The sequence below is a fragment of the Hesperophylax consimilis genome, chromosome 15, assembly GCF_061612785.1.
Source record: "Hesperophylax consimilis isolate HC1 chromosome 15, BYU_Hcon_1.0, whole genome shotgun sequence".
NCBI lineage: Eukaryota > Metazoa > Arthropoda > Insecta > Trichoptera > Limnephilidae > Hesperophylax > Hesperophylax consimilis.
The window spans coordinates 18,646,100-18,671,961 of NC_142850.1; the positions used below are offsets into that span (position 1 = coordinate 18,646,100).

The following is a 25,862-nucleotide window of genomic DNA, read 5'->3' on the forward strand; positions in this document are numbered from 1 at the left end:
GCCTGCGGTACACGATACTTGTTTTCATACCGATCCCCATATCGGGGCCTATATATGAAAAATCTTCGCCTTACACGATTATTATGTTCACACTTACGATTTTATACAGATAGTTAGTTGGCATTAGAAAAGAAATAATATGTTCGGACGGTATCAAATCGTCAAAAATGGCAACACCTTGAACATAACCATATATCACAATCATGAAAGTATTTGTCACTGTCATTTGCAAGCTATGCCACGTGCTTGGTCGTTCTACCCGGTTTTTCGTTGTTTGAACCTTTATCGTGATGATTTTTATAGGTATGCCTTGGAAAAATTCCACACCTGATCACCGAATCTTCATCGATACGATTGAGGCAAAATCACCAAAACACGGCAGCGCAGATGCCAAAGTAATAGCTATCACAAACCTGCATCTATTAATTAATTAATTAAAGTATATATGGTATAATACGAAGTTAACATTCGTACATATTCTATATTTCATGACTTCCTTAAAAACAAAATGTCAAATCACCTAACATACATGCGAAATGCACAGTATCTAACAGAAATACACATTAAAAATCAGTAATAAATACATATTGTAGTCTTTAAAATATAAAACTGAACAAACATGCAAAATTTTAAGGTAATATTGTTACGTAGAGCCAATGCGAGATGACATAAAATGTTAAATAATGCCTGCCATATTAAACTGTACGAAATTCGATACCGATGTATATATATCATTCACGGTACCAACTACCAAAATAGAAAATAGAACACGTTCTTTGGCATCCAGAATTGCTAGGAAGAGTATTCCTAGCGATTCGCCTTGATGAAAAAAGTATGGTGTAAAGCAGTCATTTATCATTGTTGTTAAAACGATAAGTACAATTGTCCAAATTATTTATCATTGTACAAATAGTCACCGACTGAAAGAATAAGCTCCATTCTCTAACATTTCCAACCGCTAACCTGAAAAACAAGGTAGGTTCCTATAAAACTCTACCGAAGTCTAAACAACTAATTGTATATACACGTACCAACCTATAATAAATGTGTATAAAAATATCTCCTAGTACTAGATACTACGTAGTACGTACGTACTACCCTAAAAAGTTAGCCAAATTGAATGTAAATTTTTCCCATATTGTAATATTCTACTTTTCTCGAAGACTCGTGTAAATCTTAGGAGATTCATTCAAATAAAATCCACCAATGAAGTTTATGTTTAGCATTCTAATGTTGCTCTGACACATTTGTGGAAGTCAGCATATTAAAAAAAAAATTTCAAAAATGTACAACTTATATTCAGAGTGTCCGAGGGTAAACTAACTTCGGGAGGTGATTCTACATGATAGTGGAAGTAAAAAAGATTAATAACCTTTTCGAAATTTAATGTTTATTTTTCCACACAATTGATCTTTTTTACATTGGAATTTCTAAAAAGGTTATTTACTTGTACTATCATGTAAAATCACTACCGAAGTTAGCGCACTTTACCCCCATACATCGTGTATATAGCCTAATAGCTGAAATTAGTTCTCCAACGATTGATTCCCATAAAATACATTAAAAATGTGTTGTTTACACGGATTACATATTTTGTTATCTAAAATACTTATTGTGAAAAGTGAATTGAAATGCGATAAGGTGTGTAAGACGTGCAAAATTCTCTCGTGTTTCGCCAACGACCATACCATGTTGAACACACCGGTTCTCGTCCGATCACCGAAGTTAAGCAACATTGGGCGCGGTCAGTACTTGGATGGGTGACCGCTTGGGAACACCGCGTGCCGTTGGCTTTTTTGCTATTTTGGACCGTGTTTTCCATCGCTGAAACAGTGATCAATAATAAATAATAAGACACGCAAAATTTTCTAGAATATTCACAATTTCGGAACATTTGTAGTTGTATTTTTTTATTTTAGCAGAGTTTACATAGTAACATCTTTCTACGTAATTTGGTAAAAAATACGGCATGCAAATAGATTCGAAAACCGCATGCATTATTAAAATTAACGTATTTACTTACAGGTACTCAAAAACAAATGCATAAAATGAAGTTTCAAAGGCCTATAATAAATCATTATGTATTGATAATATATAATGAACTACTGACGGATGTTAAAGAATCTAAAAGCATTGCAACTTTTCGTGGGTTATGCCTTAATAGTGTAAATAAAAATGTAGATGTTTATATACTAAATATAAAAATGTATTACTTTTACTAAATATAATTTTAAATTAAAAAAAAAAAACAAAAGGCTAAAATGAAAATTTTAATGCATCCTACCTAGGTACCTATAGGTACTAAGTTATGCTTTCTGTACGATAATTTTCCCATAGAAAACACAGATAAATTTAATATAACGTACCTGCGTACCTATACTAAGTTTTATTTTCTGTACGATAATATTCCTGTAGAAAACACAGATACATTTAAATAACCTACCTGGGTACCTATACTAAGTTATGATTTCTGTACGATAATATTCCTGTAGAAAACACAGATACATTTAATATAACCTACCTGGGTACCTATACTAAGTTATGATTTCTGTACGATAATATTCCTGTAGAAAACACAGATACATTTAATATAACCTACCTGGGTACCTATACTAAGTTATGATTTCTGTACGATAATATTCCTGTACAAAACACAGATACATTTAATATAACCTACCTATACTAAGTTTTGATTTCTGTACGATAATATTCCTGTACAAAACACAGATACATTTAATATAACCCTCCTGTGTACCTGTACCGGACAGCAGATGGATGTACCTAAATAATTATTGAAATAATTAAGGAAATAAATATTTATCTGATATCACACATTTTACGATGTCGAATCCTTTGAGGCTTATCTCGCACTCATCTTGATAAGATTTTAAATCACCGTAGACGTGTCATATCGCCATTTCAAGGATGAATTACTCGCACGACAAAACTGTGGGACCTTAGTAATTAATTCTCGGCGATATGGGCACATTAACACGTGTAGAAACAGTTGAATTTTAACCCAATAAATACGAAAACAACTGGTCCAATCAGTCAGTTGCCCGACGACTTTCGTGAAGTTGTGTTTCATTGCAAATCCTTCCCCAAGGTTCCCCGAGAGGAAACCGGCATTTTACAGTCGATGTCACTGGTGTAGGTGTCCAGTACAGTACCTATACTAAGTTATGCCTTCAGTACGATAATATTCCTGTAGAAAACATTGATAAATTTAATAAAACCTACCTGTGTCCTTATATGTATAGGTACACTACACAGTACACAGCTTATAAGTTAAGCTTTCTGTACGATAATATTCCGGTGCAAAACACAGATAAATTTATTTATATTAAAAAAATAATTACAAAGAAAGGTACAAGAATAATTGCATAAAAATAGTAGCATAACTAGTTTTTCCAGTAAGTATCTAAAATATTATAAATTGACTTTTTTGACCTGAAGATCAAATTTTTAAATTGGGTTTTTTTTATTTTTTATTTATTCATTTACTATTATTATTTTATTTTTTTATAGAAAGACAAACATTCCTAGGTCATGAATAACCTGACAATATTTGAAAATCTCCTACTACCATCACAGTAAGCGGAAAACGTTGCTTGTGCCGCGATGACAGACTTTACGTATAAAACGTTTTTACTTTATATTAAAAAATAAATAATAAAACTAGCGGTAAACACCAGATTTTATTTTTCAATACGTTCAACAGAAATAATTTAAATGAATCGGTAAAATAACAGTCTGTTGGTTTTGGATAAAAACATAACATTAGTTTTTTTTTCAATTTGGAAAATATTTCTAATAACGTCAGGTAAATCGTTTAATAGCTTTGGGCCAAAGTCTAGTATTCGTAACGGTGTTCCTCAGCTGTCGTGTTGCATCTTTAGAAAAAAAAGATTTAATTGAACGCATTTTTATTGTATAATCCATACTTTCATGATTTTTCAGCTAAAACATCGCATAAGAAATTATTATAAGCAATAATTAGTGGTTCAGACCACCTTACCGGCAATTAGAAGGTGCATTTATTTTTACTCGAGAGATATTTGCAATTTATAATTATTTGTTATCCTTTGCGCCATGCATAAAAACCTTGACTTATAAACATTAGTTTATCATTGAAAAATAATAATATTTGACAAGTCAAAATATTTCACCAACAGACGTCGATATAATATGTCTCGACGCCATCTTGTGGAAAATTTCCTACAAAAATAAATTTAGTTGTTTGCAAGTGAAAAAATTTAATAAGCAGTAATTTTTGATTGAAATACTAGTACATATTGAATTATTTGGCGGGTTGGGAATAAGCCGACGTGGCTTAGTGGTTCAGATCAACTGACCAGCAATCAGAAGGTGCTGGTTGAATTCCCGTCGGCGGCATTTATTTTTACTGGGGACATATTTTCAATTTGTATGGATATTTCAGACGATTAATTATTACTTATGATAATTTGTTATCCTTTGTGCCATGCATAAAAATCTTTGTCTTATAAACATTAGTTCATCATTAAAAAATAATAAATACTTAGCGCTTCCCTATACCTTAAAGATGGTCTAAACCGCCTATCTACTGATTCAAACGATATATAATCAATATTCAAACGCAAACATTATTCTTTATTCAAATAACTATCCTTGGTGCAATCGCAAAACCGGCGAGCTGCGAACTCGTGCAATAATAATAATTGCGGATGTGTTGACATACCAGTATACACACGCCACCAACCAACACCAGCGTGGAATGTGACACGAGGCTGTCTGTATACGCGGTGCGTGCGTGTGAGTGGTGGCACCGCGACTGGAGTCACCAAACGTTTTTTGGCAATGGGATACTTAAAAAAAAAAATTCAGCCCTCCAAACCTTTTAATAATAATAATAATAATAATAACGAAATATAATCAATAAAGAAAGATTTTTTAAATGTTTATGTTGAGGGATCAGTAGGATTTATAGGCCCTATTAGGAGTTCTACCGAGCCAAACCCTCTGATATGAAAATATCTGGAGTCGGTGAATTATTTTCCCATTTGATCTCTGGTGAGTTGACGTGTTGTTCTTGTATTGTTTTGTATTTATTTTACTTATATAATGCACTTGCATAATGTTGATTGACTAGTTGATCATTTGTGGAAAAGTGTGTGGAAGGGTTTAGTTTTTCCTGTGGGGAATATTTAACCCGGACATAAAATCGGAAGTTGTAAATAATAATAATAATAATATGGCCTTTCACTTCAATTGCGCTTTACTATTACAAACTTAAAATGGTAATTTAGTATTTATTTATTTATTAATTGATTAACGGACTTACGTCACATATATTACAAAGCGACGCGAGATTTGGGACAGTGTACAATGCAAAAGTAAAAGATGGTATATAAAAGCAAAGACAAACAGGGAAAACATAAGAAAATAGAAATGTCAAGTCAAGTCAAGACCTTGCTAAAACTAAAGTGACACAAAATATCCTCAATTGCATAGTGAGCGACAAAAAACATTCTGACTTATACCAAAATAACCAAGGTTTTGACGTGAGTTGACCATTATACATATTCTGGACAATGGTGAATTATAAGCATAATTAGTCGCGTGGTGATTGAGGAAGAGCAGTTAATAGTATTAGTGGTCATGTTCTTAAAATTATTCCTACCGTGTGCCTTACCCAATACAGATCTAATAATATAACACTAAATATACTATTTATACAAAGTGATGAGAAAACTTAGAATAACAATAACAGCATTTTACGTGGATTACCATAGTTACAAGTTGTATTTATATATACATGTAGTACATAATATAATAACAAGAATATTAAAGAAGTAGATTCAATATATTAGTACATAACATAATAACAAGAATATAAAAGAACTAGATATAATATAGTCTCTAACTCCCCACATACGCAAGCTCTTTTGTGTTTAGAACTCCTTGATATATTCTTACTCCCACAATACTTAAAACTTGTACTATGCTCTCTGCCAATCCCTATTAGCATACAGCAATATCATTTTGGGTGGCTGTACGCAAAATATTATCGATTCTCTGAAAAAATTTCATACAACGATACTACGTTGACTACACCACTAAAATTAAAACCAACCGATAACACAAAGTACCTAAACTACACTCTACGTCAGCACAAAGATAGTTTATCACCTAGCTCCTAAAAATTCTCCCTTATTCCTTAAAAACCGAAACCTTGCATCCTTACATCTGCAATACATTTCAATCTTAATACCCATACATTCTACATTCTAACCACTTCATAAATGTCTCACATTCCCAATTGTAATTATCATATAAACTATAGATATATCAAACTTATGTGATAACATGAATTCATTCAATCTGTAAACTTCACCCGCCACAACACGAGGAACATCCCCGACACGGCGTGAATGTAGTAATATTTAAATACGTATTTTATTTTTATTTATTAAACTTGATATATTTCCACTTCGTCAGGTCTAATATGCAGTTACAGCATAATTAATAGTTTGTACGTGTAACATAGTATATGTAGCTCCATTAAGTGATTTGAATGACGTAGCATAATAACAGACTGCTTTATCTATTGACCTTAACATAGTTCCACTTCACATGGTCTAATATGTAGTTACAGCATAATTAATAGTTAGTACGTGTAACATATATGTGGCTTCATTAAATGATTTGAATAACAAAATGTTTTATTTGTTAAACTTAACACAGTTCCACTTCATATGGTCTAATATGCAGTTACAGCATACTGAATAGTTAGTACGTGTAACATATAAATAGCTTCATTAAGTGATATGAATAAGATAGTTCCACTTCATATGGTCTAATATGCAGTTACAGCATAATGAATAGTCAGTATGTGTAACATATATGCAGCTTCATTAAGTGATTTGAATCACATAGCATTATTATGCTTTATTTATTAAACTTAACATAGTTCCACTTCATAGTGGCTCGGGACCATTGGTAGAAGATTGAGCCATGTTCTTATGTTTCCCTTTGTGGCATTCTTATTGTCAATTCTTTTTGATAGAACCGTAAGCGTGGGCGGAATATTTCCATCATCTGATTCTTCTTCTACTTATTCACACGTTCGTCCACACCTGGAATTCCGTTCACAGGTTTGGAATCCGCGCTACATTGTTTATATTAACAGGTTAGAAAGAGTTCAGAAGCAATTTCTAAAATTTTCTCAATTATAAATCATTAAACATATACAAGGCTTACGACGAAATAGAGAAACGTTTTAAAAAGCTGATCAGATGCTCCTTTACAAAATTATTAACTCAAAAGTTGATAAACAAAATAAATGTCACGCAACGCGCACGGCTTCGATAAAGCAGACAGAACACCCTTTTCTATATTGACAAATGTAACACCAACTCCAATCAAAACGAATTTATGAACAGAACCAGCAGTTGGTAGAACAAAAACCTTGCAAATATAGACATACATGCTGACATATTCACTCATAGTTACTATCGTTACAGAAGTTCATTGTATCACATTTTAGGTACAAAATCATAATGATTAAATTATTTCTACCTTATTTTATCTTAAAATTTTTAATTTATCTTTTTAATTTCACTGGCGCGGCAACATTCCGTTATCCCTTTCCCCCCCCCCCATCCGACTACAACGCCAAAACCTGTCTCCCACTCCCACATCCGTCCTGTATAGTTATAAACACATATATTCTTGTATAATGCATTATCTAGATGTATTACATTTGTTCTACTTCCATTTTATACTCGTTATTACTTCGGATTTTAAATTTGATACTCAGTCCTGCTTTTTATATTTTTGTCTATATTCACTAAATACTTAGTTGTATATTACCAAATCAACCATCTGTGAATATTTATAATTGGTATGTTTCTTTTGCATCCTCCTTTGAATATTAAATTAATAATAAGACTGTTTATGTTTCTTGATAAAAAAATATATATTATCACCAATACACAAGGTATTGAGGAAATTTTTTTTGCAGACACCCGCTTTGAATACTCACCTACCAACCACGCAGCACAACAAGTCTCTTATATAAAAAAAAAAAGAAAAAAAAACCCATCAAGACAATGTTCCGGACAATGCTCCTGGAACTCAAAGATTCTCCGGTCGTTTTACCGTCCGGCTCCCATCAGCTGTGAATCAGACAAAAGACGGGGACCATTCGATATACGGTCCCCGAATCCAAGCAGCCCCGCCTCTAGGACCCGAAGGCCATGCAGACCCATGGCTCGTCATAGCCCGTCGCAGGGCAATCAGGGGCGGCAGGATGCCCCAGCCAGACCAAGCCTCAGCCTACCAGGTGCCCCCAAGGCCGCATCAGACTATGGAAATGGCTACCCCTTTGGATGGAGGTTAGACAAGGCCATCTAACCCCATCAAGAGGCCTCTGTCGCATAATGATTATTCCAGAATTATGTCAATGATGATTATTCCAGAAATATCAGCCTGTTTGGTGCCAAAGAACCTGAAAAAATGGCTGTTATAAATCGAACCAAAGTTTGAAATCAGTGCCCACAGGAATGACGATTTTTCCAGAAATGCAACATTATACAGTAGTTTTTGACTTCGTTTAGGACCACGATTCCAAAATTTCACCCCGTTTGCAACCAAAGAGACGGAAAAAATGGCATTTAAAGATCGAACCCAAGGTTTGCATAAGTGCCCATAATTGTACGATTTTTCCAGAAATGTAAGTTTATGCAGATTAAAAAATACAACATTATGCAGATTTTGTGACTGATTTTGTTTAAGACCTTGATTCTTATCACGATTCGAAATCTCGGCCCGTTTGGTAGCATGAAAAAATGGCTTAATAGCATGAAAAAATGCATTAAAAAATGGCTTCTAAAGATCGAACCCAAGTCCAAAATTAGTGCTCATAGGAATGATGATTTTTCTAAAAATAAAACTTTATGCAAATTATATTACTAATTTCGTTTTGGACCATGATTCTTCTAGATATTTCAAAATTTGTAACCGTTTGGTGTCATAGAGCATGAAATACTGGTTGTTAAAATTCGAACCTAAGTTTGAAATCAGTGCCCGGCGAAATGATGATTATTCCAGAAATGAAACTTTATGCAGAAGTTGGGACTGATTTCGTTTGGGACGATGATTCTTATCACGATGCCAACATTTCATCCAGATTGGTACCAAAGAGCATGAAAAAATATCATCTTATGTTCGAACCTAAGTTTGAAATTAGTGCCATAGCAATGATGATTTTTCCAGACATGCAACTTTATGCTGATTTTGTGACTGAATTCGTTTTGGACAATTATTCTTATCACGAATCCAAAATATTCACCCGTTTCGTACGATAGAGCCTTTAAAAATGGCATCTTAAGATCAAACCCAAGTCTGAAATTAGTGCCCATAGGAATGATGATTTTTCTTAAAATACAACATTGTGCAGATTTTGTGACTAATTTTGTTCAAGATCGTGATTTGTGTAACGATTTCATAATGTTGGCTCGTTTGGTACCATGGAGGATGAAAAAATGGGGTGTAAATTTCGAACCCAAGTCTGAAATTAGGGGCCCATAGGAATGATGATTTTTTTTAAATACAACATTATGCAGATTTTGTGACTGATGTGTTTGAGATCGTGATTCGTATAAAGATTTCATAATTTTGGCTCGTTTGCTATCATGGAGGATGAAAACATGGGTTTTAAAGTTCGAACCCATGTCTGAAATAAGGAGTCCATAGGAAAGATGATTTTTCTAAAAATATAACATTATGCAGATTTTGTAACTGATTTTGTTTAAGATTGTGATTCGTATAACTATTTTATAATTTTGGCTCCTTTGATACCAACATGGAGCATGAAAAAATGGGTTTTAAAGTTCGAAACCAAGTCTGAAATGAGTGCCCATAGGAATGATGATTTTTAAAAAAATACAATTCGTAAAACGATTTTATAATTTTGGCTCGTTTGATACAATGCCAATGGAGGATGAAAAAATGGGTTTTAAAGTTCGAACCCATGTCAGAAATGAGTGCCCATAGGAATGATGATTTTTCTAAAAATACAACATTATGCAGATTTTGTGACTGATTTTGTTTTTGATCGTGATTCTTATAACGATTTCATAATTTTGGCTCGTTTGGTACCGTGGAGGATGAAAAAATTGGGTTTTAAAGTTCGAACCAAAGTTTGATATGATAGCCCATAGGAATGATGATATTTCTGAAAAACCAATTTTAACATGATTTCGTGACTGATTTCATTTAAAACCATGATTCATATCACGAGTCCAAAAACGGGTACAAACAAACTTACAAACGGGTTTGGTACCATAGCGCATGAAAAAATGGCTTCTTAACTTCGAACCCAATTCTGAAATTAGTGCCCATAGGAATGATGATTTTTGTCTGAAATGAACGCAAGTAGGAATGATGATTTTTCTAAAAATACAACTTTATCATGATTTCGTGACTGATTTTGTTTGAGATCATTATTCTTATCACGATTCCGAAATATCAGCCCGTTTGGTACCATAGAGCATGAAACAATGGATTCTAAAAATCGAACGCAAGTCTGAAATTAATGTCCATAGGAACGTCGATTTTTCTAAAAATACAATATTATGCAGATTTTGTTTTAGATCGTGATTCTTATAACGATTTCATAATTTTGGCTCGTTTGGTACCGTGGAGGATGAAAAAATGGGGTTTAAAGTTCGAACCCAAGTCTGAAATGAACGTCCATAGGAATGATGATTTTTCTAAAAAACCAATTTTATCATGATTTCGTGACTGATTTCGTTTAAAACCATGATTCATATCACGATTCCAAAATTTCAACCGGTTCGGTACCATAGCGCATGGAAAAATGGCTTCTTAACTTCGAACCCAAGTCTGAAATGAGTGCACATAGGAATGATGATTTTTCTAAAAATACAACCTTATTCTTATTTTGTGACTGATATGATTGAGAGCATGATTCTTATAACGATTCCAAAATTTCAAATCGTTTGGTACCATAACCGATGAAAAAATGGTTTCTAAAGTTCGAACCCAAGTCTGAAATGAACGCCCATAGGAATGATGATTTTTGTCTAAAATGAACGCAAGTAGGAATGATGATTTTTCTAAAAATACAACTTTATCATGATTTCGTGACTGATTATGTTTAAAATCATTATTCTTATCACGATTCCAAAATATCAGCCCGTTTGGTACCATAGAGCATGAAACAATGGATTCTAAAAATCGAACGCAAGTCTGAAATTAATGTCCATAGGAACGTCGATTTTTCTAAAAATACAACATTATGCAGATTTTGTGACTGATTTTGTTTGAGATCGTGAATCTTATAACGATTTCATAATTTTGGCTCGTTTGGTACCGTGGAGGATGAAAAAATGGGGTTTGAAGTTCGAACCCAAGTCTGAAATGAACGCCCATAAGAATGATGATTATTCTAAAAAACCAATTTTATCATGATTTCGTGACTGATTTCGTTTAAAACCATGATTCATATCACGATTCCAAAATTTTAACCGGTTTGGTACCATAGCGCATGGAAAAATGGCTTCTGAAGTTCGAACCCAAATCTGAAATGAGTGCCCATAGGAATGATGATATTTCAAAAAATACAACTTTATTCTGATTTTTGATTCATTTTGTATAAGATCATGACTCTTATCATGATTCCAAAATTTCAGCCCGTTTGGTAACATAGAGCATGAAGAAATGGCTTCTTAACTTCGAACCCAAGTCTGAAATTAGTGCACATAGGAATGATGATTTTTCTAAAAATACAACATTATTCTTATTTTGTGACTGATATGATTGAGAGCATGATTCTTATAACGATTCTAAAATTTCAAATCGTTTGGTACCATAACCGATGAAAAAATGGTTTCTAAAGTTCGAACCCAAGTCTGAACGCCCATAGGAATGATGATTTTTGTCTAAAATGAACGTAAGTAGGAATTTTTGTTATTTGTTTTTGGGGTATTATGCCGTGTTGCGCTAACTCCTTCTTTAGCCAACGTTTCGGACAGCATTGCAGTGTCCATCATCAGGGCAGATGTCAGAGCCAAGACATCATCTGCCCTGATGATGGACACTGCAATGCTGTCCGAAACGTTGGCTAAAGAAGGAGTTAGCGCAACACGGCATAATACCCCAAAAACAAATAACAAAAATACTTTTGGCCGTGAAAATCTTAAATCATATTTGCAAGTAGGAATGATGATTTTTCTAAAAATACAACTTTATCATGATTTCGTGACTGATTATGTTTGAGATCATTATTCTTATCACGATTCCAAAATATCAGCCCGTTTGGTACCATAGAGCATGAAACAATGGATTCTAAAAATCGAACGCAAGTCTGAAATTAATGTCCATCGGAACGTCGATTTTTCTAAAAATACAACATCATGCAGATTTTGTTACTGATTTTGTTTTAGATCGTGATTCTTATAACGATTTCATAATTTTGGCTCGTTTGGTACCGTGGAGGATGAAAAAATGGGGTTTGAAGTTCGAACCCAAGTCTGAAATGAACGCCCATAGGAATGATGACTATTCTAAAAAACCAATTTTATCATGAGTTCGTGACTGATTTCGTTTAAAACCATGATTCATATCACGATTCCAAAATTTCAACCCGTTTGGTAACATAGAGCATGAAAAAATGGCTTCTTAACTTCGAACCCAAGTCTGAAATTAGTGCCCATAGGAATGATGATTTTTCTAAAAATACAACATTATGCAGATTTTGTGACTGATTTTGTTTTTGATCGTGATTCTGATAACGATTTCATAATTATGGCTCGTTTCGTACCGTGGAGGATGAAAAAATTTGGTTTTAAAGTTCGAACCCAAGTCTGAAATGATAGCCCATAGGAATGATGATTTTTCTGAAAAACCAATTTTACCATGATTTCGTGACTGATTTCATTTAAAACCATGATTCATATCACGAGTCCAAAATTACAAACGTGTTTGGTACCATAGCGCATGAAAAAATGGCTTCTAAACTTCGAACCTAAGTCTGAAATAAGTGCCCATAGGAATGATGATTTTTGTCTGAAATGAACGCAAGTAGGAATGATGATTTTTCTAAAAATACAACTTTATCATGATTTCGCGACTGATTCTGTTTGAGATCATTATTCTTATCACGATTCCAAAGTATCAGCCCGTTTGGTACCATAGAGCATGAAACAATGGATTCTAAAATTCGAACGCAAGTCTGAAATAAATGTCCATAGGAACGTAGATTTTTCTAAAAATACAACATCATGTAGATTTTGTGACTGATTTTGTTTTAGATCGTGATTCTTATAACGATTTCATAATTTTGGCTCGTTTGGTACCGTGGAGGATGAAAAAATGGGGGTTGAAGTTCGAACCCAAGTCTGAAATGAACGCCCATAGGAATGATGATTATTCTAAAACACCAATTTTATCATGATTTCGTGACTGATTTCGTTTAAAACCATGATTCATATCACGATTCCAAAATTTCAACCGGTTTGGTACCATAGCGCATGGAAAAATGGCTTTTGAAGTTCGAACCCAAGTCTGAAATGAGTGCCCATAGGAATGATGAATTTTCAAAAAATACAATACTATGCAGTTTTTGTGACTGATTTCGTTTTGAACCATGATTATTATAACGAATCCAAAATTTCAGCTCGTTTGGTACCATAAAGCATGAAAAAATGGCTTCTTAAGTTCGTACTCAAGTCTGAATTGAGTGCCAATAGGAATGATGATATTTCAAAAAATACAACTTTATTCTGATTTTTGATTCATTTTGTATAAGATCATGACTGTTATCATGATTCCAAAATTTCAGCCCGTTTGGTAACATAGAGCATGAAAAAATGGCTTCTTAACTTCGAACCCAAGTCTGAAATTAGTGCACATGGGAATGATGATTTTTCTAAAAATACATCTTTATTCTGATTTAATGATTGATTTAGAATATGATCATGATTCTAATCACTATTCCAAAATTTCAGCTCGTTTGGTACCATATCCGATGAAAAAATGGTTTCTTAAGGTCGAACCCAGGCCTGAAATGAACGCCCATAGAAATGATGATTTTTCTAAAACAACAATTTTATCATGATTTTGTGACTGATTTCGTTTGGGACCATGATTTAAGAATCGGATTCATGATAATTCATGAATCCGAAATATCAACCCGTTTGGGACAATAAAGCCTTCAAAAATGGAATCTAAAGATCGAACCCAAGTCTGAAATGAAGGCCAAAAGGAATGATGATTTTTCTAAAAATACAACACTATGCAGATTTTGTGAATGATTTTTTTCAATCTTGATTTGTATAATGATTTCATAATTTTGGCTCGTATGGTACCATGGAGGATGAAAAAATGTGTTTTAAAGTTCGAACCCAAGTCTGAAATTAGGGGCCTATAGGAATGATGATATTGCAAAAAATACCACTTTATTCTGATTTTTGATTCATTTTGTATAAGATCATGACTGTTATCATGATTCCAAAATTTCAGCCCGTTTGGTAACATAGAGCATGAAAAAATGGCTTCTTAACTTCGAACCCAAGTCTGAAATTAGTGCACATGGGAATGATGATTTTTCTAAAAATACATCTTTATTCTGATTTAATGATTGATTTAGAATATGATCATGATTCTAATCACTATTCCAAAATTTCAGCTCGTTTGGTACCATATCCGATGAAAAAATGGTTTCTAAAGGTCGAACCCAGGCCTGAAATGAACGCCCATAGAAATGATGATTTTTCTAAAACAACAATTTTATCATGATTTTGTGACTGATTTCGTTTGGGACCATGATTTAAGAATCGGATTCATGATAATTCATGAATCCGAAATATCAACCCGTTTGGGACAATAAAGCCTTCAAAAATGGAATCTAAAGATCGAACCCAAGTCTGAAATGAAGGCCAAAAGGAATGATGATTTTTCTAAAAATACAACACTATGCAGATTTTGTGAATGATTTTTTTCAATCTTGATTTGTATAATGATTTCATAATTTTGGCTCGTATGGTACCATGGAGGATGAAAAAATGTGTTTTAAAGTTCGAACCCAAGTCTGAAATTAGGGGCCTATAGGAATGATGATTTTTCTTAAAATACAACATAATGCAGATTTTGTGATTGATGTTGAATAAGATCATGATTCTTATAACGATTCAAAAATTTCAGCCCGTTTGGGAACATAGAGCTTGAAAAAATTGCTTCTTAAGTTCAAACCCAAGTCTAAAATTAGTGTCCATAGAAATGATGGTTTTTTTGTAAAAATACAACACAATACAGATTTTGTGACTGTTTTTTTCTAAGACCAAGATTCTTATCACGAATCCAAAATATCAACCCGTTTTGTACAATAGAGCCTTAAAAAATGGCTTCTAAAGATCGAACCCAAGTCTGAAATGAGTGCCCATTGTAATGATGATTTTTTTTAAAATAAAAACAGTATACAGATTTTCTGACGATTTCATAATTTTGGCTCGATTGTTTCCACATAGAGCCATTAAAAATGGTTTCTTAAGATAGAACCCAAGTTTGGAATGAGTGACAATAGGAATGATATTTTTTCTAAAAATACATATGAAGATTTTTTGACTGTTTTTGTTTATGATCGTGATTCGTATAACGATTTCATAATTTGGGCTCGTTTGGTACCACGGAGGATGAAAAAATGGGTTTTTAAGTTCGAACCCAAGTCTGAAATGATTGCCCATAGGAATGATATTTTTTCTAAAAATACATATGCAGATTTTTTTACTGTTTTTGTTTATAATCGTGATTCGTATAACGATTTCATAATTTGGGCTCGTTTGGTACCACGGAGGATGAAAAAATGGATTCTAAAGATCGAACCCAAGTCTGAAATAAGTGTCCATAGGAATGATGATTATTCTTAAAAAACAACTTTATTCTAATTTAATGATTGATTTTTAGTTATATTATGATTCTTATCACTAATGCAAAATATCAACCCGTTTGGAACAACAGAGCAAGAAAAAATGGCTTCTGAAGTTCGAACCAAAGTCTGAAATGAACGCCCATAGGAATGATAATTTTGCTAATAATACAACATTATGCAGATTTTGTGGCTGATTTTGTTTTAGATCGTGATTCGTATAACGATTTAATAATTTAGGCTCGTTTGGTATCATGGAGGATGAAAAAATGGATTTTAAAGTTCGAACCCAAGTCTGAAATTAGTGTCCATATGAACGATGATTTTTCTAAGAATACATTTTTATCATGATTTTTTGACTTATTTAGTTCGAGATCATGATTTTTATCACGATTCCAAAATTTCAGCCCGTTTGGTACCATACAGCATGAAAAAAATGGCTTCTAAAGTTCGAACCCAAGTCTGAAAATAGTGTCCATAGGAATGATGATTTTTCTGAAAATACAACTATATTCTAATTTTATGATTGATATTAAGTAATATCATGATTTTTATCACTAATACAAAATATCACCCATTTGGTACAACAGAGCAAGAAAAAATGGCTTCTAAAATTCGAACCCAAGTCTGAAATGAACGCCCATAGGAATGATAATGTTGCTTATAATACAACATTATGTAGATTTTGTGGCTGATTTTGTTTTAGATCGTGATTCGTATGACGATTTAATAATTTTGGCTCGTTTGGTACCATGGAGGATGAAAAAATGGATTTTAAAGTTCGAACCCAAGTCTGAAATAAGTGTCCATAGGAACGATGATTCTTTTAAAAATACAACTTTCTCGTGATTTTTTGACTGATTTTGTTTGAGATCATGATTTTTATCACGATTCCGAAATTTCAGCCCGTTTGGTACCATACAGCATGAAAAAATGGCTTCTAAAGTTCGAACCCAGGTCTGAAAATAGTGTCCATAGGAATGATTATTTTGGTAAAAATCCATCTATCATGATTTTATCACTGATTTTGTCTTAGATCATGATTCTCTTCACGATTTCATAATTTTTGCTCGTTTGGTACCATGGAGGTTGAAAAAATGGGTTTTAAAGTTCGAACCCAAGTCTGAAATGATTGCCCATAGGAATGATGATGTTTCTAAAATTACAACATAATGCAGATTTTGTGACCGATTTCGTTTTGCACCATAATTCTTATCACGAATCCAAAATATCAACCCGTTTGGTACAATAGATCCTTTAAAAATGGATTCTAAAGATCGAACCCAAGTCTGAAATGAACGCCCATAGGAATGATGATTATTCTTAAAAAACAACTTTATTCTAATTTAATGATTGATTTTTAGTTATATTATGATTCTTATCACTAATGCAAAATATCAACCCGTTTGGTACAACAGAGCAAGAAAAAATGGCTTCTGAAGTTCGAACCCAAGTCTGAAATGAACGCCCATAGGAATGATAATTTTGCTTATAATACAACATTATGCAGATTTTGTGGCTGATTTTGTTTGAGATCGTGATTCGTATAACGATTTAATAATTTTGGCTCGTTTGGTACCACGGAGGATGAAAAAATGGGTTTTAAAGTTCGAACCCAAGTCTGAAATGATTGCCCATAGGAATGATATTTTTTCTTAAAATACATATGCAGATTTTTTTACTGTTTTTGTTTATAATCATGATTCGTATAACGATTTCATAATTTGGGCTCGTTTGGTACCACGGAGGATGAAAAAATGGATTCTAAAGATCGAACCCAAGTCTGAAATAAGTGTCCATAGGAATGATGATTATTCTTAAAAAACAACTTTATTCTAATTTAATGATTGATTTTTAGTTATATTATGATTCTTATCACTAATGCAAAATATCAACCCGTTTGGAACAACAGAGCAAGAATAAATGGCTTCTGAAGTTCGAACCCAAGTCTGAAATGAACGCCATAGGAATGATAATTTTGCTAATAATACAACATTATGCAGATTTTGTGGCTGATTTTGTTTTAGATCGTGATTCGTATAACGATTTAATAATTTAGGCTCGTTTGGTATCATGGAGGATGAAAAAATGGATTTTAAAGTTCGAACCCAAGTCTGAAATTAGTGTCCACATGAACGATGATTTTTCTAAGAATACATTTTTATCATGATTTTTTGACTTATTTAGTTCGAGATCATGATTTTTATCACAATTCCAAAATTTCAGCCCGTTTGGTACCATACAGCATGAAAAAAATGGCTTCTAAAGTTCGAACCCAAGTCTGAAAATAGTGTCCATAGGAATGATGATTTTTCTGAAAATACAACTATATTCTAATTTTATGATTGATATTAAGTAATATCATGATTTTTATCACTAATACAAAATATCACCCATTTGGTACAACAGAGCAAGAAAAAATGGCTTCTAAAGTTCGAACCCAAGTCTGAAATGAACGCCCATAGGAATGATAATGTTGCTTATAATACAACATTATGTAGATTTTGTGGCTGATTTTGTTTTAGATCGTGATTCGTATAACGATTTAATAATTTTGGCTCGTTTGGTACCATGGAGGATGAAAAAATGGATTTTAAAGTTCGAACCCAAGTCTGAAATAAGTGTCCATAGGAACGATGATTCTTTTAAAAATACAACTTTCTCGTGATTTTTTGACTGATTTTGTTTGAGATCATGATTTTTATCACGATTCCGAAATTTCAGCCCGTTTGGTACCATACAGCATGAAAAAATGGCTTCTAAAGTTCGAACCCAAGTCTGAAAATAGTGTCCATAGGAATGATTATTTTGGTAAAAATCCATCTATCATGATTTTATCACTGATTTTGTCTTAGATCATGATTCTCTTCACGATTTCATAATTTTTGCTCGTTTGGTACCATGGAGGATGGAAAAATGGGTTTTAAAGTTCGAACCCAAGTCTGAAATGATTGCCCATAGGAATGATGATGTTTCTAAAATTACAACATAATGCAGATTTTGTGACCGATTTCGTTTTGCACCATAATTCTTATCACGAATCCAAAATATCAACCCGTTTGGTACAATAGATCCTTTAAAAATGGATTCTAAAGATCGAACCCAAGTCTGAAATGAACGCCCATAGGAATGATGATTATTATTAAAAAACAACTTTATTCTAATTTAATGATTGATTTTTAGTTATATTATGATTCTTATCACTAATGCAAAATATCAACCCGTTTGGTACAACAGAGCAAGAAAAAATGGCTTCTGAAGTTCGAACCCAAGTCTGAAATAAACGCCCATAGGAATGATAATTTTGCTTATAATACAACATTATGCAGATTTTGTGGCTGATTTTGTTTGAGATCGTGATTCGTATAACGATTTAATAATTTTGGCTCGTTTGGTACCATGGAGGATGAAAAAATTGATTTTAAAGTTCGAACCCAAGTCTGAAATTAGTGTCCATAGGAACGATGATTTTTCTAAGAATACAACTTTATCATGATTTTTTGACTGATTTTGTTTGAGATCATGATTTTTATCACGATTCCGAAATTTCAGCCCGTTTGGTACCATACAGCATGAAAAAATGGCTTCTTAAGTTCGAACGCAAGTCTGAAAATAGTGTCCATATGAATGAGGATTTTGGTAATAATCCATCTTTTATGATTTTATCACTGAATTTGTCTTAGATCATGATTCTCTTCACGATTTCATAATTTTTGCTCCTTTGGTCCCATGGAGGATGAAAAAATGGGTTTAAAAGTTCGAACCCAAGTCTGAAATGATTGCCCATAGTAATGATGATTTTTCTAAAAATACAACATAATGCAGATTTTGTGACCGATTTCGTTTTGCACCATAATTCTTATCACGAATCCAAAATATCAACCCGTTTGGTACAATAGATCCTTTAAAAATGGATTCTTAAGATCGAACCCAAGTCTGAAATGAACGCCCATAGGAATGATGATTATTCTTAAAAAACAACTTTATTCTAATTTAATGATTGATTTTTAGTTATATTATGATTCTTATCACTAATGCAAAATATCAACCCGTTTGGTACAACAGAGCAAGAAAAAATGGCTTCTGAAGTTCGAACCCAAGTCTGAAATGAACGCCCATAGGAATGATAATTTTGCTAATAATACAACATTATGCAGATTTTGTGGCTGATTTTGTTTTAGATCGTGATTCGTATAACGATTTAATAATTTAGGCTCGTTTGGTACCATGGAGGATGAAAAAATGGATTTTAAAGTTCGAACCCAAGTCTGAAATTAGTGTCCATAGGAACGATGATTTTTCTAAGAATACAACTTTATCATGATTTTTTGACTGATTTTGTTTGAGATCATGATTTTTATCACGATTCCAAAATTTCAGCCCGTTTGGTACCATACAGCATGAAAAAAATGGCTTCTAAAGTTCGAACCCAAGTCTGCAAATAGTGTCCATAGGAATGATGATTTTTCTTAAAATACAACTATATTCTAATTTTATGATTGATATTTAGTAATATCATGATTTTTATCACTAATACAAAATATCACCCATTTGGTACAACAGAGCAAGAAAAAATGGCTTCTAAAGTTCGAACCCAAGTCTGAAATGAACGCCCATAGGAATGATAATTTTGCTTATAATACATCATTATGTAGATTTTGTGGCTGATTTTGTTTTAGATCGTGATTCGTATAAGGATTTAATAATTTTGGCTCGTTTGGTACCATGGAGGATGAAAAAATGGATTTTAAAGTTCGAACCCAAGTCTGAAATAAGTGTCCATAGGAACGATGATTCTTCTAAAAATACAACTTTATCATGATTTTTTACTGATTTTGTTTGAGATCATGATTTTTATCACGATTCCGAAATTTCAGCCCGTTTGGTACCATACAGCATGAAAAAATGGCTTCTAAAGTTCAAACCCAAGTCTGAAAATAGTGTCCATAGGAATGATGATTTTGGTAAAAATCCATCTTTTATGATTTTATCACTGATTTTGTCTTAGATCATGATTCTCTTCACGATTTCATAATTTTTGCTCGTTTGGTGCCATGGAGGATGAAAAATTGGGTTTTAAAGTTCGAACCCAAGTCTGAAATGATTGCCCATAGTAATGATGATTTTTCCTAAAATACAACATAATGCATATTTTGTGACCGATTTCGTTTTGCACCATAATTCTTATCACGAATACAAAATATCAACCCGTTTGGTACAATAGATTCTTTAAAAATGGATTCTAAAGATCGAACCCAAGTCTGAAATGAACGCCCATAGGAATGATGATTATTCTTAAAAAACAACTTTATTCTAATTTAATGATTGATTTTTAGTTATATTATGATTCTTATCACTAATGCAAAATATCAACCCGTTTGGTACAACAGAGCAAGAAAAAATGGCTTCTGAAGTTCGAACCCAAGTCTGAAATGAACGCCCATAGGAATGATAATTTTGCTTATAATACAACATTATGCAGATTTTGTGGCTGATTTTGTTTTAGATCGTGATTCTTATAACGATTTAATAATTTAGGCTCGTTTGGTACCATGGAGGATGAAAAAATGGATTTTAAAGTTCGAACCCAAGTCTGAAATTAGTGTCCATAGGAACGATGATTTTTCTAAGAATACAACTTTATCATGATTTTTTGACTGATTTTGTTTGAGATCATGATTTTTATCACGATTCCAAAATTTCAGCCCGTTTGGTACCATACAGCATGAAAAAAATGGCTTCTAAAGTTCGAACCCAAGTCTGAAAATAGTGTCCATAGGAATGATGATTTTTCTTAAAATACAACTATATTCTAATTTTATGATTGATATTTAGTAATATAATGATTTTTATCACTTATACAAAATATCACCCATTTGGTACAACAGAGCAAGAAAAAATGGCTTCTAAAGTTCGAACCCAAGTCTGAAATGAACGCCCATAGGAATGATAATTTTGCTTATAATACATCATTATGTAGATTTTGTGGCTGATTTTGTTTTAGATCGTGATTCGTATAAGGATTTAATAATTTTGGCTCGTTCGGTACCATGGAGCATGAAAAAATGGATTTTAAAGTTCGAACCCAAGTCTGAAATAAGTGTCCATAGGAACGATGATTCTTCTAAAAATACAACTTTATCATGATTTTTTGACTGATTTTTTTTGAGATCATGATTTTTATCACGATTCCGAAATTTCAGCCCGTTTGGTACCATACAGCATGAAAAAATGGCTTCTAAAGTTCAAACCCAAGTCTGAAAATAGTGTCCATAGGAATGATGATTTTGGTAAAAATCCATCTTTTATGATTTTATCACTGATTTTGTCTTAGATCATGATTCTCTTCACGATTTCATAATTTTTGCTCGTTTGGTGCCATGGAGGATGAAAAATTGGGTTTTAAAGTTCGAACCCAAGTCTGAAATGATTGCCCATAGTAATGATGATTTTTCCTAAAATACAACATAATGCATATTTTGTGACCGATTTCGTTTTGCACCATAATTCTTATCACGAATACAAAATATCAACCAGTTTGGTACAATAGATCCTTAAAAAATGGATTCTGAAGATCGAACCTAAGTCTGAAATGAACGCCCATAGGAATGATGATTATTCTTAAAAAACAACTTAATTCTAATTTAATGATTGATTTTTAGTTATATTATGATTCTTATCACTAATGCAAAATATCAACCCGTTTGGTACAACAGAGCAAGAAAAAATGGCTTCTTAAGTTCGAACCCAAGTCTGAAATGAACGCCCATAGGAATGATAATTTTGCTTATAATACAACATTATGCAAATTTTGTGGCTGATTTTGTTTTAGATCGTGATTCGTATAACGATTTAATAATTTAGGCTCGTTTGGTACCATGGAGGATGAAAAAATGGATTTTAAAGTTCGAACCCAAGTCTGAAATTAGCGTCCATAGCAGTGATTCCCAAAGTGGTCTATATCGACCCCCAAGGGTCTATGACAACCTGCAAGGGGTCTACGTCAGCGAAAAAAAAAAATGGGGGTCCATGAAAAGAAAATGGGGGTCCACGATAGTGGATCTCAACAAACACTGATAGTACCTATTTACTTAGATTATACTATCTTATAATATTAAGACATATACATTATTTATAAAAGTACCTATGAAGTAAAAAAAATATTTTATATGTTTATAAAATTGTGTAAGTTGTAGGATGTAGGCATTCGCTTTGTGGTTGCAATACATTTTGAACTTGTAAAAACCTGCACATAATGATATACCAGTATCATCTTGTTACAAGCATACGCGCAGTAAAAATTCTTGTCAATTTTTGTCTCAGAGCTTCGCGAACTTGCACTGACTTGTTCAATTCGTTACTCTGTAAATACGAATGTGAGACAAATACGTTTATTCGTTTCCTGAATCTTGAAAAGGAAGGTGCTAAGAAAATATTTAAAAATATATAATCTGGTAGTTTATCACACAAATTATAGTGAATCAGTGTTATTTTGTTTGAGAGTGCCGGAGAAAAGTAACTACATTATTTTTTATTGAATTTTAGTTTTGTACTCCTACTTAGCAAAGATAGATAAATTACGCCGATCATGACTTCAGTTATTAGTAGTTTAATATTCTAATAATGCAAAATTATACGAGTACTCCTCAATAGTTTCTTTTTCAAAGTTTTAGCAATCGGTATTATAATTACAGTGCAATCTCCGTAATCCGAACTAATTACCGAAAAGTTCGGATTATGGAATGTTTTCGGAAAAATCTAAAAAAAGACAACTGTACATACATATTACGTGTGTATTTTATTATTAACACACAATATGTTACCACTTTGAAAGATAAATTAAGAAATCCAAAACTGTACAACTGCGTATTTTTTGAAGAATTTCCAATACACACTCTTATTTCTTTTTTTTTTTAAGAATTTAAATGTTTACGTATAGGATACATATTAAAAAAATATTAAAAAAATACATATTAAAAAAATATTTTGGAATTAAACTACATATTTTGGCCGGTCACATAAATAAATATGTATGTGTGTCAATATTTACTTATTTATGACCTTGCTAGGTATTTATTATTCTTTAATGAATACATATATCTTACCAAATAACTTAACAAAAAAGTAAAAAAATTGTACTTTTGTCAGTTCGGTTTACTGGAACGTTCGGATTACGGAGGTTCGCATTATGGATGTACATACTTCTCTACATTAAAATTTAAATTTTGTATTATTGCTAAAGTGGAACCAGTGAACTTTTACACGTGACAGTCGAATGTACGTAGAGATAAATCGCATAAAAATTTGTTATTATTATTCGTTGTTTAATATTTTATTTTAACATTTTTTGTCATGTTACTTTCAAATTTCCTTAAAGTTCCATCATACCAAAACCTTAGGTAACATTCATAACATTCCCCTTCTCACATTAATTTATAATGGCTGTACGCCTATGCCTGCCATAAAATCTAAGACCATACAATTTAAATTTGACTTTGATTTTTTAATACACAGCTGCTGGACTTTATGTCTTATTTAAATAGATTAATTTTGCCCACAGATGATTGATGCCATGTTCGAATCTAAAAAGAAATGTAGACAGTACAGTGTTGATTATTTGAAGCTTGGCTTTATTCCATCATTGTCGGACAAACAATTGCCTATGTGCCTTTTATGCAACAAAGTTTTGGGCAATGACGCTATGAAACCATCTAAGCTGCAGGATCATTTGAGAAGATGTCGCCCTGATAAAACAGATAAAGATTTGAAATACTTTCAAACACTCAAAGATAAAATTCAGAAGAGACCTACGCTGGACAGAATGTTGGTCGAAACAAAGAAACGATGATGGTTTGCGGGCGTCTTACAATATCTCGCTACTTATAGCAAAATCCGCAAAACCGCATACTATCGGAGAGAAGTTAATTTTGCCAGCCGTTGAAGAGGTTTTAAAAACTGTTTTACATAAACCTGCATCTGATATCATTAAAAGAATTCCCTTAAGCAACAATACTGTTGAAAGACGTATTGATGAAATGAGTTCTGATATTGAAAGGTTCTTGTGTAATTATTTGCAAACGACCCATTTCTCTATACAACTGGACGAGTCAACTTTACCTGGTAATGAAGCATTATTATTGGCATATGTTCTTTTTATTATGAATCAAGAAATCTGCGAAGAACTGTTCTTCGCAAGAACTTTGACAACCGACACTAAAGGTGAATCAATATTTCATGTTTTGAAGGATTACTTCATTGAAAAAGCAATCCCTTTATCAGATATAATGTCAGTAGCTACAGATGGAGCACCTGCCATGGTTGGACGTTATCGTGGATTTATAAGCTATTTAAAACAAAATGTGCCAGGGGTGTTAGCAATACATTGTGTCATCCATCGACAACATTTAGTTGCTAAAAATTTGAGTGTTAGATAACATGAATCTCTTCAATTAGTCATTGATGCAGTAAACCGAATCCGAAGCAACGCGTTGAATACGCGGTTATTTGCGCAGTTGTGTGAAGAAAATGACGAACACTTTCATCAATTACTCCTTCACACTGAAGTACGCTGGCTGTCGAAAGGCTTATGTTTGACAAGATTTTTTGCACTTTTTGAGACTATTTTAGAATTTTTGGATACTAAAGATAAAATTTTAAAAGACAATTTAATGAAGTGGAAAACAGACATCGCCTATTTAACAGATTTGTTTACAAAATTTAATATGGTTAATTTGCAGTTACAAGGCGACAGTCTAAATTTGATTAAAACAGTGTCCATCTTATCAGCGTTTCTTGCCAGAGTTAAACTAATGAAGCAAAATATTGGACGGGGCGAATTTTCCCAGTTCCCCAATTTGTCACAGACAAACTGCCAGGAAGACGACGTTTCAACCTACGTTCAACATTTAAATGCCCTCTATTCAGATTTTGA

The 25,862-nt window shown here is 32.8% G+C and overlaps 1 non-coding gene across 1 annotated transcript; it reads left to right on the forward strand.

Moving 5' to 3' along the window:
- The first annotated feature begins 1,674 nt into the window (after positions 1-1,674).
- On the forward strand, positions 1,675-1,793 carry LOC149417420 (5S ribosomal RNA). Its single transcript, XR_016303366.1, has one exon. It is a non-coding gene; the product is annotated as a 5S ribosomal RNA (ribosomal RNA).
- Positions 1,794-25,862: the final 24,069 nt, after the last annotated feature.